General features: G+C 46.5%; 1 non-coding gene across 1 annotated transcript; it reads right to left on the bottom strand.

The window, feature by feature from the left end:
* Positions 1-11,809: 11,809 nt before the first annotated feature.
* On the bottom strand, positions 11,810-11,916 carry LOC131820200 (U6 spliceosomal RNA). Its single transcript, XR_009349518.1, has one exon. It is a non-coding gene; the product is annotated as a U6 spliceosomal RNA (small nuclear RNA).
* Between the last annotated feature and the right edge of the window lie 5,539 nt (positions 11,917-17,455).

Genomic DNA, 17,455 nt, shown 5'->3' with positions numbered 1-17,455 from the left:
TAGCGCAGTCTGCCCCGAGGACAGGTGGCCATGGAGCTGCTGTGTCCTTAGGCCAAGAGGTTCAGGAAAGGCATGCTTTCTGCCCAGACTCCTTCCTAAGAGTGGAGCACGCGCCCTGCCCTACTCATGCCCTCCTGTCTCCTTAGCTGCCAGGCTTCGTTCACTCTGCATTTGGAGCGGGTGACAGTTGTATTGCCACAGGCCGCTGTGCCTGCCAGGGCCGGTTCTCCTGCTTCGCAACCGTTTCCAGACCAGAATGCCAACGGCTCCTGCTCTTCTCCCCGGGCAGCGTGCAGCACCTTGCACAGAAATGCTCCTGGGACCCCAGTGTAAGACGTTTCCCTTTCCTTAAGGCTCTTTCCACAGGCACAACCGCGCTTCTCTCTCAGGCAGAGGGGATGCCCAGGCAAAGAGGCTTTCGCTGTATGTGGGTTTCTCCTACCGCGAGACTGGGCTCAAGCAAGCAGCAGCAGCCCACAGAACATTTCTCAGCGAATGATGTGCTTTCGCAGAGGCTTTGGCTTGGAGCGAACAGCACTTCGCTGCTGCTTCCTCATCAAGGCTTCAGTCGCGTCAGGGAAGAAGAGCTACGGGGAGCTGGTGCCCCTTGGGCCTTGATTTCCCGAGCTCCATGTTCGTGTCCTGGGTTCACCCTGCCAGGCCGAACTAAGCAGATACAGCCACAGCCCTGCAGTAGCCTGCATAGCCTAGGATGGCACTCTATGCACACTACCATCTCCCAGTGTACGCATCGCTTGGCCTTTTACTCTGGCGCTCAGGCGGATTCTCGGACTAGGCCAGTGCTTTCCCCACAGGAAAGGAGAGGTGACAGGATCCATGCACACCGCCCGTGCACTGAATAGGGTGCCTTGGGGGACTGTCCCCACTCCTTACCCTTAAACCGCATGCCTCCTCCAAGCTTCCACATCCTGAAGGAAAGGAAGACGGCATCTAACTCCCCATTATTTCACGGAGCTGTTTCTGCGAGTTCAGCATAGGCGCCTGGTGGCTAGCGCATGTCTGCCCCAGGGACAGGTGGCCAAGGAGCTGCTGTCTCCTTGGGCCCAGAGGTTCAGGACAGGCATGCTTTATGCCCAGACCCATTCCTAAGAGTTAGCATGCACCCTGCCCTACTCATCCCCTCCTGTCTACTTAGCAACCAGGCTTCTGTCTGTCTGCACAGGGAGCGGGAGATAATTGTATTGCCGACTTTCCTGCTTCGCAAACGTTTCCAGACCAGAGGGTTAATGGCTCCTGTTCTCCCCAGACAGCGTGCTGCACCTTCCACAGACATGCTCCTGGGGACCGCACTGAAAAACATGTCCCCTTCCTTAAGTCTCTTTCCACAGGCACACCGCGCTTTTCTCTAAGGCAGAGGGGATGCCCAGGCATAGAGGATTTCGCTCCATGCGGGTTTATTACACCGTGCTGAGGAAACCAGCTCAGGAAACAGGAGCATCCCGCAGTCCTGTCTCTAATTTCACAAAGATTGCTGTGCTTTCCAAGAGAGGATGCCAAGGCAAAGAGGCTTTCGCTCTATTCGGGTTTCACCCTTCGTGCTGCGAATAGTAGGCTAAGGCAAGCAGCAACAGCAGCCCACAGAACCGACTCTGATTTCCCAGCGACTGCTATGCGTTCTCAAAGGTTTTCAGCTTGGCACAAACCGCACTTCGCTGCTGCTTCCTCAGAAAGTCATTGGGTGTTCACTCTGCGTGGCAGGGAAGAAGTGCTGCGGGAGAGGTGGTGCCTCTTGGCATTTGATTTCCCTGGCTCCGAGTTTACGCCCGGGATTCACCTTGCTATGCTGAAATAAGCAGACAAAGTCACAACCCTGCAGCAGCGAGTTTGGCCTAGCATGGCACTCTATGCCTATTACCATCTCCTGGGGTAGGTTAGGCTTTGCTTTTTGTTCCGGCTCTAAGGCAGACTCAGCTAGGCCAGTGCCTTCACCACAGGAGAGAGGAGGCGACAGGATCCCTGCACACGGCCCGTGCACTGATTATGGAGCTTTTGGGGATTGTCCCCACTCCTTCCCCATAAACCCCGTGCCTCCTCCAAGCTTCCACATCCTAGAGGAAGACAGCATCTGACTCCACGTTCTTTCAGGGAGCTGTTTCTGCGAGTTTAGCGTAGGCGCCTGGTGAATAGCGCAGTCTGCCCCAGGGACAGGAAGCCATGGAGCTGCTGTCTCCTTAGGCCAAGAGGTTCAGGAAAGGCATGCTTTCTGCCCAGACTCCTTCCTAAGAGTGGAGCACGCACCCTGCCCTACTCATGCCCTCCTGTCTCCTTAGTAGCCAGGCTTCTTTCACTCTGCATTTCGAGCTGGTGACATTGTATTGCCACCGGCCGCTGTGCCTGCCAGGGCCGGATCTCCTGCTCTGCAACCTTTTCCAGACCAGAATGCCAACGGCTCCTGCTCTTCACCCTGGGCAGCATGCTGCACCTTCCACAGACATACTCCTGGAGACCGCACTGAAAAACGTGTCCCTTTCCTTAAAGCTCTTTCCACAGGCACAACCGCGCTTCTCTCTCTGGCAGAGGGGATGCCCAGGCAAAGAGGCTTTCGCTGTATGTGGGTTTCTCCCACCGCGAGACTGGGCTCAAGCAAGCAGCAGCAGCCCACAGAACATTTCTCAGCGAATGATGTGCTTTCGCAGAGGCTTTGGCTTGGAGCGAACAGCACTTCGCTGCTGCTTCCTCATCAAGGCTTCAGTCGCGTCAGGGAAGAAGAGCTACGGGGAGCTGGTGCCCCTTGGGCCTTGCTTAACCGAGCTCCATGTTCGTGTCCTGGGTTCACCCTGCCAGGCCGAACTAAGCAGATACAGCCACAGCCCTGCAGTAGCCTGCATAGCCTAGGATGGCACTCTATGCACACTACCATCTCCCAGTGTAGGCATCGCTTGGCCTTTTACTCTGGCGCTCAGGCGGATTCTCGGACTAGGCCAGTGCTTTCCCCACAGGAAAGGAGAGGTGACAGGATCCATGCACACCGCCCGTGCACTGAATAGGGAGCTTTGGGGGACCTTCCACACTCCTTACCCTTAAACCGCATGCCTCCTCCAAGCTTCCACATCCTGAAGGAAAGGAAGACGGCATCTAACTCCCCATTATTTCAGGGAGCTGTTTCTGCGAGTTCAGCATAGGCGCCTGGAGGCTAGCGCATGTCTGCCCCAGGGACAGGTGGCCAAGGAGCTGCTGTCTCCTTGGGCCCAGAGGTTCAGGACAGGCATGCTTTCTGCCCAGACCCCTTCCTAAGAGTTAGCATGCACCCTGCCCTACTCATCCCCTCCTGTCTACTTTGCAACCAGGCTTCTGTCTGTCTGCACAGGGAGCGGGTGATAATTGTATTGCCGGCTCTCCTGCTTTGCAACCGTTTCCAGACCAGAGGGTTAATGGCTCCTGTTCTCCCCGGACAGCGTGCTGCACCTTCCACAGACATGCTCCTGGGGAACGCACTGAAAAACGTGTCCCTTTCCTTAAGGCTCTTTCCACAGGTGCACCCGCGCTTCTCTCTCAGGCAGAGGGGATGCCCAGGCATAGAAGATTTCGCTCCATGCGGGTTTATGACACCGTGCTGAGGAGACCAGCTCAGGCAACAGGAGCATCCCTCAGACCGGACTCTGATTTCCCAAAGATTGCTGTGCTTTCCCAGAGGGGATGACAAGGCAAAGAGGCTTTCGCTCTATACTGGTTTCACCCTTCGTGCTGCGAATATTAGGCTAAGGCAAGCAGCAAAAGCAGCCAAAAGAACCGACTATGATTTCCCAGCGACTGCTATGCGTTCGCAGAGGTTTTCAGCTTGGCACGAACCGCACTTCGCTGCTGCTTCCTCAGAAAGGCATTGGGTGTTCACTCTGCGGGGCAAGGAAGAACTGCCGCGGGAGAGGTGGTGCCTCTTGGCATTTGATTTCCAGGGCTCCGAGTTTACGCCCGGGATTCACCTTTCTATGCTGAAATAAGCAGACAAAGTCACAACCCTGCAGCAGCGTGCTTGACCTAGCATGGCATCTATGCCTATTACCATCTCCTGGGGTAGGTTAGGCTTTGCTTTTTGCTCTGGCTCTAAGGCAGACTCGGCTAGGCCAGTGCCTTCACCACAGGAGAGAGGAGGCGACAGGATCCCTGCACACGGCCCGTGCACTGATTATGGAGCTTTTGGGGACTGTCCCCACTCCTTCCCCTTAAACCCCGTGCCTCCTCCAAGCTTCCACATCCTAGAGGAAGATGGCATCTGACTCCCCGTTCTTTCAGTGAGCTGTTTCTGCGAGTTTAGCGTAGGCGCCTGGTGGCTAGCGCAGTCTGCCCCAGGGACAGGTGGCCATGGAGTTGCTGTCTCCTTAGACCAAGAGTTCAGGAAAGGCATGCTTTCTGCCCAGACGCCTTCCTAAGAGTGGAGCACGCGCCCTGCCCTACTCTTCCCCTCCTGTCTCCTTAGCGGCCAAGCTTCTTTCACTATGCATTTGGAGCGGGTGACAGTTGTATTGTCACCGGTCGCTGTGCCTGCCAGGGCCGGTTCTCCTGCTCCGCAACCTTTTAAAGACCAGAATGCCAATGGCTCCTGCTCTTCTCCCATGGCAGCGTGCTGCACTTTCCACAGACATGCTCCTGCGGACCGCACTGAAAAACGTGTCCCTTTCCTTAAGGCTCTTTCCACAGGCGCAACCGCGCTTCTCTCTCAGGCAGAGGGGATGCCCAGGCATAGAGGATTTCGCTCCATGCGGGTTTATGACACCGTGCTGAGGAGACCAGCTCAGGCAACAGGAGCATCCCTCAGACCGGACTCTGATTTCCCAAAGATTGCTGTGCTTTCCCAGAGGGGATGCCAAGGCAAAGAGGCTTTCGCTCTATACGGGTTTCACCCTTCGAGCTGTGAATATTAGGCTAAGGCAAGCAGCAACAGCAGCCCACAGAACCGACTCTGATTTCCCAGCGACTGCTATGCGTTCGCAGAGGTTTTCAGCTTGGCAGGAAACGCACGTCGCTGCTGCTTCCTCAGAAAGGCATTGGGTGTTCACTCTGCGGGGCAGGGAAGAAGTGCCGCGGGAGAGGTGGTGCCTCTTGGCATTTGATTTCCCTGGCTACGTGTTTACGCCCGGGATTCACCTTGCTATGCTGAAATAAGCAGACAAAGTCACAACCCTGCAGCAGCGAGCTTGGCCTAGCATGGCACTCTATGCCTATTACAATCTCCTTGGGTAGGTTAGGCTTTGCTTTTTGCTCTGGCTCTCAAACAGACTCGGCTAGGCCAGTGCCATCCCCACAGGAGAAAGGAGGCGACAGGATCCCTGCACACGGCCCGTGCACAGATTATGGAGCTTTTGGGGACTGTCCCCACTCCTTCCCCTTAAACCCCGTGCCTCCTCCAAGCTTCCACATCCTAGAGGAAGACGGCATCTGACTCCCTGTTCTTTCAGGGAGCTGTTTCTGTGAGTTCAGCGTAGGTTCCTGGTGGCTAGCGCATGTCTGTCCCGGGGACAGGTGGGATGGAGCTGCTGTCTTCTTAGGCCCAGAGGTTCAGGACAGGCATGCTTTCTGCCCAGACTCCTTCCTAAGAGTGGAGCACGCGCCCTGCCCTACTCATCCCCTCCTGTCTCCTTAGCAGCCTGGCTTCTGTCTCTCTGCACTGGGAGCGGGTGATAATTGTATTGCCGGCTCTCCTGCTTTGCAACCGTTTCCAGACCAGAGGGTTAATGGCTCCTGTTCTCCCCGGACAGCGTGCTGCACCTTCCACAGACATGCTCCTGGGGACCACACTGAAAAATGTGTCCCTTTCCTTAAGGCTCTTTCCACAGGTGCACCCGCGCTTCTCTCTCAGGCAGAGGGGATGCCCAGGCTTAGAGGATTTCGCTCCATGCGGGTTAATGGCACCGTGCTGAGGAGACCAGCTCAGGCAACAGGAGCATCCCTCAGACCGGACTCTGATTTCCCGAAGATTGCTGTGCTTTCCCAGAGAGGAGGCCTGGGCAAAGAGGCTTTCGCTCTATGCGGGTTTCTCACATCGTGCTGCGAATATTAGTCTAAGGCAAGCAGCAACAGCAGCCCTCAGAACCGACTCTGATTTCCCAGCGACTGCTATGCTTTCGCAGAGGTTTTCAGCTTGGCGCAAACCGCACTTTGCTGCTCTTTCATCAGCAAAGCTTTGGGTGTTCGCTCTGTCGTGGTAGGGAAGAAGAGCCGCGGGAGAGCTGGGGCCTCTTGGACTTGCTTTCCCGGGGTCCAAATTCACTCTCGGGGTTCACCTTGCTATGCCGAAGTAAGCAGACGCAGTCACAAATCTGCAGCAGCGTGCGTGTCCTAGCATGGCACTCTATGCCTATTACCATCTCCTGGGGTAGGTAAGGCTTTGCCTTTTGCTCTGGCGCTCAGGCAAACTCGGGATCTAGGCCAGTGCCTTCACCACAGGAGAGGGGAGGCCACAGGATCCTTGCACACGGCCCGTGCACTGGCATGGGGTACTGTGGGGGACTGTCTTCACTCTTTCACCGGCACACCCCCTGCCGCCCACATCGCTGCCACATCTTGGTGGAAGACGGCATCTGACTGCCCGTTTCTCCGTGGGGTTGTTTCTGGGAGTTCCGAGTATGGCACCCGGTGGCAAGCCCAAGTCTGCCCTTGGGACAGGTGGCCAAGGAGATGCTGTCCCTTTGGGACCAGAGGCACAGGACAGGCCTACCTTCTGCCCAGACTCCTTCCTCAGAGTGGAGCACGCGCCTCTGCCCTAGAGATCCCCTCACGTTTCCTTAGCATCCAGGCTTCCATCTCTCCGCACAGGGAGCGGGTGACACTTGTCTTGCCACCGGCCTGCTGTTTGTGCCACGGCAGGCTATCCTGCTTCCCGAGCGTTTCCCGACCCCAAGGCCAACGGCTCCTTCCCTTCTCCGTGGGCGGCATGTTGTGCCTTCCCCACCCTTGGCTTCTCTCTCAGGCAGAGGGGATGCTAGGGCAAAGGGTATTTCGCTCCATGCGGGTATCTTCCACCGAGCTGCAGAGACTAGCTCAGGCAAGCAGCAGTAGCATCCCCAAACCCAACTCTGATTTCCCAAGGAACGCTGTGCTTTCCCAGGGGTGATGCCCAGGCAAAGAGGCTTTCGCTGTATGCGGGTTTCTACCACCGCGAGACTGCGCTCAGGCAACCACCAGCTGCCCGCAGAACATTTCTCAGCGAATGCTGGGCTTTCGCAGAGGCTTTGGCTTGGAGCGAACAGCACTTCGCTGCTGCTTCCTCAGCAAGGCTTCCGTCGCGTCAGGGAAGAAGAGCTGCGGGAGAGCTGGTGCCTCCTGGGCCTTGCTTTCCCGGGCTCCATGTTCACATCCTGGGTTCACCCTGCCAGGCAGAACTAAGCAGACACAGCCACAGCCCTGCAGTAGCGTGCATAGCCTAGGATGGCACTCTATGCACACTACCATTCCCAGTGTAGGCATCGCTTGGGCTTTTACTCTGGCGCTCAGGCGGAATCTCAGTCTGGCCAGACCAGCCCAGGGAAACAGTAGCAGCGCTCAGACTGGACTCTGAGTTCCCAAAGAATGCTGTGCTTTCCCAGAGGGGATGCCAGGGCAAAGAGGCTTTCGCTCTATGCGGGTTTCTCCGATCCTGCTGCGAATACTAGGCTAAGGCAAGCAGCAACAGCAGCCCTCAGAACCGACTGATTTCCCAGCGACTGCTATGCTTTCGAAGAGGTTTTCGGCTTGGCACGATCCGAACTTCGTTGCTGCTTCCTCAGAAAGGCATTGGGTGTTTACTCTGCGCGGCAGGAAAGAAGAGCTGAGGAAGAGCTGGTGCCACTTGGGATTTGATTTCCGGGCTCCAAGTTTACGCCCGGGATTCACCTTGCTATGCTGAACTAAGCAAAGTCACAACCCTGCAGCAGCGAGCTTGGCTTAGCATGGCACTCTATGCCTATTACCATCTCCTGGGTTAGGTTAAGCTTTGCTTTTTGCTGTGGCACTCCGGCAGACTCGGCTAGGCCAGTGCCTTCCCCACAGGAGAGAGGAGGCGACAGGATACCTGCACACGGCCCGTGCACAGATTATGGAGCTTTGGGGGACTGTCCCTACTCCTTCCCCTTAAACCCCGTGCCTCCTCCACGTGCTAAGACAAGTGTCACCCGCTCCCTTTGCGGAGTGATTGAAGCCTGGCTGCTAAGGAGACATGAGGGGACGACTAGGACAGGTACGCATGCTCCACTCTGATGAAGGAGTCAGTGCAGAAGGCAGGCCTGTCCTGTGCCTCTGGTCCCAAGGGGACAGCATCTCCTTGGCCACCTGTCCCAAGGGCAGACGGGCTTGACCCCAGGTGCCATACCCGGAACTCGCAGAAACAATCCCATGGAGAAACGGGCAGTAAGATGCCGTCTTCCACCAAGATGTGGCAGCGTTGTGGGTGTAAGGGGTGTGCCGGGGAAGGAGTGGATACAGTCCCCCACAGTTCCCAAACCCAGTCCACGGGCCGTGTGCACATATCCTGACGGCTCCTCTCTCCTGTGGTGAAGGCACTGGCCTAGACACCGAGTCTGCCTGAGCGCCTGAGCAAAAGGCAAAGCCTTACATACACCAGGAGATGGTAATAGGCATAGAGTGCCATGCTAGGCCACGCACGCTGCTGCAGGGTTGTGACTGTGTCTGCTTAGTTCGGCTTAGCAAGGTGAACCCCGGGCGCGAACTTAGAGCTCGGGAAAGCAAGGCCCAAAAGGCACGAGCTTTCCCGCGGCACTTCTACCCTGTCTCGACAGAGCCAACGACAAAGCCTTGCTGAGGAAGCAGCAGCGAAGTGCGGTTTGCGCCAACCTGAAAACCTCTGTGAAAGCATAGCAGACACTGGTAAATCCGAGTCGGTTCTGTGGGCTGCTTTTGTTGCTTGCCTTAGCCTAGTATTCGCAGAACGATGGGAGAAACCCGCATAGAGGAAAAGCCTTTTGCCGGGGCATACCCTGTGGGAAAGCACAGCATTCTTTGGGAAATCAGAGTCGGGTCTGTGGGATGCTGCCTGCTGCTTGCCGGAGCTAGTCTCCACAGCACGGTGTCATAAACCCGCATGGAGCGAAATCCTCTTGGCCTGGGCATCCCCTCTACCTGAGAGAGAAGCGCGTTGATGCCTGTGGAAAGAGCCTTAAGGAAAAGGACAAGTCTGTCACTGCAGAGCGATGGAAGCCTGGCTGCTAAGGAGACACGAGGGGAAGATTAGGGCAGGGGAAAGGGCTCCACTCTGAGGAAGGAGTCTGGGCAGAAAGCCTTTGGGCTCAAGGAAACAGCAGCTCTTTGGCCACTTGTCCGTGGGGGAGTCATGGGCTTGCCACCAGGCGCCTACCCTGAGCTCGAGAAACAACTCCCAGAAAGAACTGGCCATCAGGTGCCGTCTTCCTCCAGGATGTGGAAGCTTGGAGGAGGCACGGGGTTTAAGGGGAAGGAGAGGGGAAAGTTCCGCAAAGCTCCCTGTTCAGTGCACAGGGCAGTGTGCAGGGATCCTGTCACCTTCCTTTCCAGTGGGGAAAGCGCTGGCCTAGTCCGCGAGTCCTCCTGAGCGCCTGAGTAAAAGGCCAAGCGATGCCTACACCGCGAGATGGTAGTGTGCATAGAGTGCCATCCTAGGCTACGTACGCTACTGCACGGTTCTGGCTTTGTCTGCTTAGTTCGGCCTGACAGGGTGAACCCAGGATGGGAACATGGATCCCGGAAAGCAAGGCCAGGAGGCACCAGCTCTCCCACAGCTCTTCTTCCCTGATGCGAATGAAGCCTTGTTGAGGAAGCAGCGGCGAAGTGCTGTACGCTCCAAGCCAAAGCCTCTGCGAAAGCACCGCATTCCCTGAGAAATGTTCTGCGGGCTGCTGCTGCTTGCCCGAGCCCAGTCTCTGGGTGGGAGAAACCCGCATACAGCGATAGCCTCTTTGCCTGGGCATCTCCCCTGGGAAAGTACATCTTTTGTTGGGAAATCAGAGTTGGGTTTGGGGATGCTGCTGCTTGCCTGTTCTAGTCTCCACAGCAGGTTGGAAGATACCCGCATGGAGCGAAATTCTCTTTGCCCTAGCATCCCCTCTACTTGAGAGAGAAGCGTGGTCGCACACTTGTGTCACCGCGGTACCCAGGAGCAAGTGTGGGAAGGTACAGCACGCCACCCCCGGGAAGAGAAGGTGCCGCTGGCCTTAGAGTCGGGAAAATTGAACAGCCACATGCAGAAAAATGACATTGAATCATTTCCTTACACCATACATGAAAATAGACTGGAAATGGATGAAGAAGTATAATGTGAGAAAGAATCCATCAAAATCCTTGAGGAGAGAGCAGGTAGCAACCTCTTTGACCTCAGCAGCAGCAACTTCTTCCTAGGAACATCACCAAAGGCAAGGGAAGCAAGGGCAAGAATGAACTATTGGGATTTCATCAGATCAAAAAGCTTTTGCCCAGCAAAGGAAACAGTTAACAAAGCCAAAAGATGACTGTCAGAAGTTATCTGGGTGAAGATATTTGCAAATAACATACCAGATAAAGGGCCAGTATCCAAAATTTATAAAGAGCTTATCAAACTCAACACCCTAAGAACAAATAACCCAATGAAGAAATGGGCAGAGCACATGAACAGACATTTCTGCAAAAAATACATCTAAATGGCCAACAGACACATGAAAAAATGCTCCACATTACTCGGCATCAGGGAAATACAAATCAAAACCAGAATGAGATACCACCTCACACCTTTCAGAATGGCTAAAATGAACAAGTCAGTCAATGACAGATGCTGGCGAGGATGTGGAGAAAGGGCAACCCTCCTACACTGTACGCGGGAATGCAAGCTGGTGCAACCACTCTGGAAAACAGCGTGGAGGTGCCTCAAAAAGCAGAAAATAGAACTACCCTATGACCCAGTGATTGTAGTACTGAGTATATACCCTAAAGATACAAACGTGGCATTCTGAAGGGGCACATGCACCCAAATGTTTATAGCAGCAATGTCCACAATAGTTAAACTATGGAAAGAACATAAATGTCCTTCAACAGATGAATCAATAAATAAGATGTGGTATATATGTACAATGGAATACTATGCAGCCATCAAAAGAAATGAAATCCTGCTATTTGTGATGACGTGGATGGAACTAGAGGGTATTATGCTTGGCGAAATAAATCGATCTGAGAAAGACAACTATCCTATGATTTCCCTGATATGATGAAGTAGAGATGCAACATAGGCGGTTTCGGGCGTACGAAAAGAAAAATAGAAGATGGGATTGGGAGGGAGACAAACCATAAAAGACTGAATCTCACAAGACAGACTGAGGGTTGCTGGGGGGAGGTGTGTTGGGAGAGGATGGTGGGGGTATGGACATTGGGGAGGGCAAGTGCTATGGTGAGTGATGGTGAGTGCTATGAAATGTGTGAACCTGGTGATTCACATACCTGTACCCCTAGGGATAAAAACACATTATATGTTTATAAAAAAATTTAAAAAATAATTTTAAAAATCCATTAAAGAGAAAACACATATTGCAAGCCCAGAGCTAATCTCATATTCAATCAAAAAAGTTTGAAAGTTTTCCCCTTAACGATCAGAAAAAAGACAAGTGTATCCACTTTCACTACTCTCATTTGACATACTACTGGATGTCCTAGCCAGAGAAACAAGGAACACAAGGAAATAAGAGACTCCAAAAAAAAAAAAAAAGGAAGAAGTAAAATTTTATTTTTTTGGATAACATGAACTTACATGTTAAAAAATCCTAAAAACTTCACAAAAAATTTTGAATAAACAAATTTAGTAAAGCTGCCAAATACAAGATCAATATATAACAGACAAGAATTTTGTTTTGTTTCATTTCTTTTTAATATGGAATGCTTCCCAGTTTTTCATGTCATCCTTGTTTAGTGATCACGCTAATCTTCTCTGCATCATTCCAATTTTAGTATATGTGCTGCCAAAGTAAGCACAAGACAGGAGCATTTTAACACTCTAATGATGAACTATCTGAAAAAATAAAGAAAACAATCTAATTCACAATAGCATCAAAAATAATAAAATACTTAGGAATAGATTTAACTAAGAAGATGAAAGATCTGTACTCCATAAACTATGACATTGATAAAGAAATTGAAGGAGACACAAACGGAAAGATAGCTCATATTTATGAATGGCAAGAATTAACATTGTTAAAATGTCCATACTACCGAAAACCATCTGTAAATCCAATTCCTATCAAAAATCCAATGTTAGGGGCGCCTGTGTGGCTCAGTGGGTTAAGCCGCTGCTTTCGGCTCAGGTCATGATCCCAGGGTCCTGGGATCGAGCCCCGCATCAGACTCTCTGCTCAGCAGGAAGCCTGCTTCCTCTTCTCTCTCTGCCTGCCTCTCTGCCTGCTTGTCATCTCTCTCTGTCAAATAAATAAATTAAAAATCTTAAAAAAAATCCATATAATTTTTTACAGAAGTAAGTAAAGAATCCTAAAATTTATATGAGACCATAAAAGACGACAAATAATCAAAGCAGTTCTGAGAAAGAATGAAGAAGAGAAATTACACTTCTTGATTTGAAACTATACTACAAAGCCCTCATGCTCAAAACAATAAAGTATACTGGCATAAAAAAAGACCCATAAACAAGTAGAACAGAATTGAGAGTCCAGAAATAAATCCTTTCATAGTCACCTAATATTTGACAGGGGCCAACATATGTAATGGGTAAAGATAGTCTGTTCAATAAATGATATTTAAAACTGAATAGTCACATAAACAGTAAAACTGGAACCTTATATCACTCATAAGTCTTAACTTGAAATAGATTAAAGACTTAAAGGTGATGCATGAAACTACATTTCCTAAAGGAAAACATAGGAAAAATTCTCCTTGACATTGGTCTTGCCAATAGTTTTCTGGATACCAGACCAAAAACACAAGCAAAAAAAAAGCAAAAATAAATAAATGGTACTACATCAAACTAAAGTTTCTGCATTGCCAAAAAACAAGAGAGAGAGAATGAAAACACAATCCACAGAATGTAAGAAAATACTTACAAATCTTATATCTGAAAAGAGGTTAATAACCAACAGATACAAATAGAAAAAATATATATAATTAAAAAATAGCAAAAGGATCTCAATAGACTTTTTTTTTTCAAAAAAGTTATATAAATGACCAACAGGAGCATTAAAAAGTGCTCAATGTAAAAAACTCAGGACAAAGTCATTATGTTGTTGTTGTTGTTGTTGTTTACCTCTGAAAAACACAGCAAGATATTACTACCTATTAGAATATATACTACCCAAAAATTGAAACTAACAAATTTTGGTAAATATTGGGGAAAATGGGGAACTTATGCACTGTGCTAGGGATATAAATTTGTATGGAAAACAGTATGGATATTATTCATATTATTAAAAGTAAAAATACCATATGATTCAGTAATCCCACTTCTAGGTATATATCTAAAGGAAACGAAGTCACTGTTCAAAGACATATCTGCACTCTTATGTTTATTATAAAATTATTAACTCTAAGCAAGAGATGGAAATAACTTCAATATCCATTAATGGATGAATGAATAAAATAAGTATGGTTAAAATATACTATGGAATACTACTTAACCATGAAAAATTAAGAAATACTGCCATTTACAACAGCATGGATGGATCTTGAAGGTGTTATACTAAGTGAAATATTTCAAAGATTTTATATATTTTTTTAATTTATGTATTATGATATCCCTTACATACAGAATCTGAGGAAAAGGCAAACTAATGGAAACGTAGAGTTGAGTTGACAAGGGGTGAACCTGGGTGGAATAAGGTGGTCAAAGGGTGCAAACTTGCAACTATAATATGAAAAAGTTCTGGGGATCTAATGTACAGCATGATGATCATAGTTAATAATATATACATACATTTTTATTGTGCTTCCCTTTATTAAACTTTGCATATATCACATTCTTACAAGTTGAAAGTTTATAGCAATCTTGTATAAAAGAGGTCTGCTGCCACCATTTTTCTAACAACATTTGTTCATTTTGTGTCTCTCTGTCACATGTTGGTAATTCTTGCAATATTTCAAGTTTTTTCATTATTATTGTATTTGTTATGGTGATCTGTGATCAGTAATTATGACCCACTGAAAACTCAGAACTAGTTTACTTAAGGTATATACATGGTTTTTCTTTAAAAACATAATGCTTTGGAACAGTAGAGTATAGTGTTTATTTTTTATATGCACTGGGAAACGTAATTTTTATTTGCACTGGGAAACCAAAAAAAATAATAATTTGACTTAGTTTTTTGAGATAATCACTTTATTGAGGCAGTCTGGAACATAACCCACAAGACCTCTGAAGTTTATCTCTACTATACTATATACATAAAAGTTGCTAAGAGAATAGATCTTAAAATTCCTTACGATACATGCATAAAAATCAGTGGCAACTATACAAGATAGATGTATTAACATTTTTATGTAGATTATATTGCAATAAAGATGTATACCAATTTATCAAATTGTACAAAATTTACACAATGTTAAAAGTTTGCAATGTTATAAGAAATCATTTCTTACATTTACAAATTATAATATGTCTTTTTTTTTTCAATAAAGCTGGAAAAAACTTTTTGTAGAATTAATCTATTTTTCAAAAAAGGAAGTAAGGAAGTAGAAACTGCAACTAACTCTGAAATAATAGAATATAAAATCCATTTTCGTTATATACACTGTGACAAAAACTATTACTTAGTTTACAATGAAGGAGTACTTATGAAGCATGAAGGATGGCCTATAAATAAGGCTGAAAGAGCTCAGTTTTAAGGTTTAAATTTAAAATCTTCTTTTGAAATACTAAACTGACCACCCAGTTTTCCAAACATAAATGTCTTAACTGCATGAATTTATTTCATACAACTCTATAATCTAGTTTCATAAGAAAGCAGCATGCAAATTTTGAATAAGACAGACTTGCTTAAGTTTCCTTATGTCCAACAGTAAAGGATACTTCCCTAAAAATAAATAGAAGAAAAATCAGCATATTTATTATGATAATTATTATTCATAATGAGATTCATATTGAATTAGGGAATATATATCCTCAGAGGGGGTAAAGTAAAATGAAATTTATTTTGGTAAATGTGTCTGTGAATAGTCAATACAATGCCTCAATATAAATGAATATTACCATTTTGAACAATTTAATTTATTATAAGTATAAAAATAGCTATCATTTTAGCATGGAATATGAGACACTCATGCTCCATGCTTCATCACATCCACACAACAACTCTGCATAATAAGTATTATCATCACCATTTCATGGGTGAAAAAACTGAGGCTAACACATTTAGATAACTGGTTTATGATTACATGGCTAGTAAAGATGCATCACACTAATTTAGGCTTTATGATTTCAGAATTGTACTCTTTCCACTGCACATTCTATTACTCTGTAAATACTTGGCCTGTTTTCATTTAGTTCTTTAATTTTATTCATGTGGTGATGGCTTAAAGCTTCATTTACCAAAAGCTCCCAAGAATTAAAAATGTCATGGATCTAATGTAGACATGGATATCATTAGTTAATGGGTAACTATATATTTTGCACTCTAGTGAGATAACAATCAGAGTATTTTTCTACGTTTTAGTCTCTCAGTGTTCAAAAGGACTTTGTTAAAATAGAAATATTTAGACAAAGGTGATCAAAAGTCTGGATCAGGTCACCTTAAGATAAATATGAGGAAACTGAGGAAACAAATGGAGATTTGAACACTGAGCTATGATATAATGAATGGTTTCAAGTATTTAGTAGAGTATAGAAAAGCCCTTTAAAGCCTGGTCTTAGCCTAGCATTGCAGCTTCTGGGATATCTGTCTATCTATCATTTATCTATCTAGATATATATTTGAAAACTTTTTTAACTTAAGATTTTGAGAAATAGAACATAATCAGCACCATAGAAGATCTGTTTATGATAACAACCTAGCCCCTCCTCCCAGTTTGTTAATATTCTCTCTTATTTAATGTAACATTGTGCAAATAGACCACTACTGATCTGCCGTTATGAATGAAATAGCTATAATCATCTGTGTGCATATCCTGGTGAAAATATTCATTTAGTTCCATGTTGTATTTCTAGGAATGGACCAAATCTTTATTTAAGTTTTTTAAGTTTTCTAAATATTGTCCAACTTACCTCAAATGTTTTTATTATGGGCACTTTCATTCTTTCACATTCTTGCAAGACAATTTTACTGTTGCCCAATATGGTAAGTGTGTAATAGTATGTCATTTTAGGTTTTAATTTATTTTTAATTTAATTCAATTTAATTCCAGATTCATAATAAAGATAAACAGTTTTTATATATGAGTGGCCATTTGGATTACCCTTTCTGTAAAGTACATGCTCAAATCTTTTGATTTGTGTCATACTGACTTCTTTAATAGTAGATATTCTGAATGAACTTTTAGCTGTGTAGGTCTTCTCTATTTTATTTTGAACTTGTTTTCATTTCAAAATCTTTATATTTATTTTCATAATCTGCTTTTATTTTGCTTTGTCTATTATCTATCTATCTATCTATCTATCTATTTGCAAGCAAGAGAGAGCGAGCAAGTGAGAGCGCAGGGAGGGATAGAAAAAGAAGGGGAAAGAATCTTAAGCAGGCTCCAGGCTCAGCACAGAGCCCAACTCTGGGCTCTATTTCACAACCCTGACATCATGACCTGAGCCAAAATGAAAGAAATAAAATACAATTAAGGTGTTAAAAAAAAAAGGAAAATGAATTGGAGGTTTAATTAAGTGAGCCACCCAGGCACCCCTGTGGTATCTTAAATTAGCTGTCATATCTTTAAAGTTCTAGAGTATCCATTTGGTTCATTTATAAAACCTTTCTCAATATCATTTTTAGTTTCAGTTTTTTGTTCAATTTGCTTCCCCTCTCATTTCTTTGAGCAAAGTAATCAAGTCATTTTACAATCTTTATTGATCATTTTAACATCATACTTAATCCCATTTTGTCTATCAAATCTTGTTAATGGTTTTTCTTTGTGTGCTTTGTTACATTTTGCTATGTTCAAGACATTATATTTGAAACTCTTATTGAGTAGGGATAATTAAGAGCTATAATAATGGTATGGTCCTCCTTGGCAGGATTTTCTCTTATATCTGAGACTCTACAAGACAATCATACTCCAAATTCAATGATTGACTTTCTCAGTTTACACAGAAGGCATGGTAGGCTATAGTCTTATTTCTGCTTCTTCTTGTGCTTTGGGGATCTCAACTTAAATTTGGGTTGTACCAAAGTCCTCAAATTTGATTGCTGCTGGATTTTGAATTTTGTTTCTCTAGTATCAAGAGTCTATTAACAACACAGCTCAGTGTGTTTTAGCAGTTTCAAATGCTCTCATAGCTAAAATGGCTTCAGGGCATATATCTCTAGGCTCTCATTGTATTTCGTATTTTGGCCCAGTAATCCCAACCTTAATTTTTATAATCATTCTG

Source organism: Mustela lutreola, chromosome 17, assembly GCF_030435805.1.
Source record: "Mustela lutreola isolate mMusLut2 chromosome 17, mMusLut2.pri, whole genome shotgun sequence".
Classification (NCBI taxonomy): Eukaryota; Metazoa; Chordata; class Mammalia; order Carnivora; family Mustelidae; genus Mustela; species Mustela lutreola.
Note: the sequence above shows the minus strand (reverse complement) of the source record. Positions and strands in the feature narration are given on the sequence as shown.